Genomic DNA, 2,531 nt, shown 5'->3' with positions numbered 1-2,531 from the left:
GGAGGTGTGGCCTTGTTGGAGTAGGTGTGACTTTGTTGGAGGAAGTTTGTCACTGTGGGGGTGGGCTTTGTGATCCTATGCTAAAACTCCACTCAGTGTAGAAAAGGTAACCTCTCCCTGGCTGCATGCAGAAAAGAGCCTCTTCCTGGCAGCCTGCAAATGAGTTTCCCTGGTGGCCTTTGGGTCAAGATGTAGAACTCTTGGTATCTCCAGCACCATGTCGGCCTGCATGATCATAACGGGTTGAACCTCTGAACCTGTAAGCCAGCCCCAATTAAATGCTGTTCTTCTAAGAGTTGCCTTGGTCATGGTGTCTCTTCACAGAAATTAACCCCTAACTAAAACAGAGCACCTGGTGTTTGCTAGAGGACCTGAGTTCAAATCACAACCCTCATATTGGGTGGCACACAACCATCTGTAACCTACAGCTCCATGGAACCTGGCCCATCTTCTTACTTTTGTGGGCACATATATATGGTACACGTGCAGGTGGGAAGCTTGAAAAATATTCACATAAAAAATCAAAGATCATTGTGAGATCTAGACCAAATAGTTTCTTGTAATCACTGAAACTCAAATTATTAAAACACCAGTGCCTCTGAGTTCCTAGCATGTTTTCAGGAGTGCTGTGCTCATGCAGGGGTCATCTCTGGCTTGGTCTGATCCCCCAAGATCTGTGCAGTACCAGACTGGATTTCATCTCAGACTAGCTCCCTGTTGAGACCCTTGAAGCAAGACTGGTGGTCATCTTGGACTCCTTCCTCTCACTTGGGCACACCCATGTGCCCCAAATGCAGGGGTCCTCTGTCTCAGGCTCACTCCTGCTTGGTCCTTAGTCCTAGGAAGAGTTCCTCTTGTCTCCAGCTCTCTCCCTGACTTGGGAGGGGCCTCTCTGGGTCTGTGCTGTACTGGACTGGTAAACATCTCAGGCTAGCTTTCTGTCAAGGCTCCCTGGTGGTTGTCTCAGGCTTGATTTGTTCAGGAAGTATTAGGCTACTAATCATTCAGATGTTCACAGGTCAGAACACTGAGTGCAGACATAGCCTCTCTCCTCTCTGCCACCTACAGATGCACATGTGACATAGCAGCCATACCTGCAATGCCTCTATGGGCAGGAATTTCTCTAATCTTAAAAATATAAGCATGACCTATGTTTATACTTTGTTATAAATCAGTCTCATAGCATAGAAGAGTACTTTTAAGTATTTTACACATAGAAAATACTGCCATGTTTTTCTATTTTTGTGTAATTCCCAAGAATCAATGCATGCTCATTTCCTGTGGTTTTGCTTGAATAGTCTACTAAGGTCCTTTCTTGTAGGCCCTAGCCATAAATAATTTGGAAAAGTATCACTTTAAATTTTAGTTGCTTATATATTTTTTTGTTTTTATGTACTATAGCTTTTACTTCTCCTGAATTTGGTCAGTATGAAATTAAGCAATAATAAAAAGATAAACAACACTAATAATGTTACCAATATCTTGGAATATTAAGTAGAGGTATATGGGCCTGTATTTAAAATGGCACCATCAAAAATGCAGTGCTAGGAGAAGGAGCACTTGTAAGGGAAGGTTTCTGAAACTAAGTATGGAAATTTGATAGGTGTAGCAATTTCTTTGTACAAGTTCTGTGAATTGGAATCAGTCAGTGAGAGTACGGATGTACCAGTGGCATATTTTCCACTTAAATGCCATGTCTTTTAATTACTCAGAACGAAGAAGGTATAGGAGCAGGAGGAATCAGAGAAGGAGCAGGAGGAGAAGGAGGAGCAGGAGGAAGAGAAGCTGAAAGAAGAAGAAAAACAGAAAGTACCTTCTTGAATGTGTGTTTTATTTCTAAAGAAAATATGTAACTGGCAAAAGTCATATAAAATGATTACCAGTACAACTAATCACCAAGAAAATGCAAAGAGATGCCAGAATGAGACAGCATCTTGTACAACTGGTTGTATACATAAACAAACAAACAAAAAATGATGTGAAAATAAATGCTAGCAAGATCTTGAAGAGAAAGAACCATGTCATATGCTTGCTGGAAAACAGAATGATATTTCTGAAAAATCAAGATGTGTCATGCAGTCCAGAAACTCTACATCTGGTCCATATTTGGAATTTAAATCACTATCTTAGAGATGTAGAAATAACTGCATCTTTGTTATTAGGTTACTCACAGTGACCAAGATATAAAGATATGGAAAGAATGTATTACAAGATAGGTTTAAATCATATAAAATTACTTATGTAAAATAAGAAAAGAAGTTGTCTCATTGTAACAATATAAATAAAAGAGGATCGGTTTTTTTGTAGTTAAATAAGGTAAATTCATAAGAAGCAGACATGATCTCATCTTCATAGGGTTATAAAACAAAAGTCAAATTCATTGAAGTCATTGTTTTGTCTTGGATACTGAGGGTGTCATGCTGTTATTAATCTACAAGTAGTCTTTTAAATTTAGTAGTAAGTACACACCTCTCCATAGTATGTTATAAATTCACCAGTCAATAAAATTATATATTATTAACTCAAATATA

At 39.0% G+C, this 2,531-nt stretch overlaps 1 non-coding gene across 1 annotated transcript; it reads right to left on the bottom strand.

Moving 5' to 3' along the window:
- Positions 1-984: 984 nt before the first annotated feature.
- Positions 985-1,116, bottom strand: LOC116100151. The gene has a single exon (XR_004122498.1). It is a non-coding gene; the product is annotated as a small nucleolar RNA SNORA17 (small nucleolar RNA).
- Positions 1,117-2,531: the final 1,415 nt, after the last annotated feature.

The sequence above is a fragment of the Mastomys coucha genome, unplaced genomic scaffold (genome assembly GCF_008632895.1).
Source record: "Mastomys coucha isolate ucsf_1 unplaced genomic scaffold, UCSF_Mcou_1 pScaffold20, whole genome shotgun sequence".
NCBI lineage: Eukaryota > Metazoa > Chordata > Mammalia > Rodentia > Muridae > Mastomys > Mastomys coucha.
Note: the sequence above shows the minus strand (reverse complement) of the source record. Positions and strands in the feature narration are given on the sequence as shown.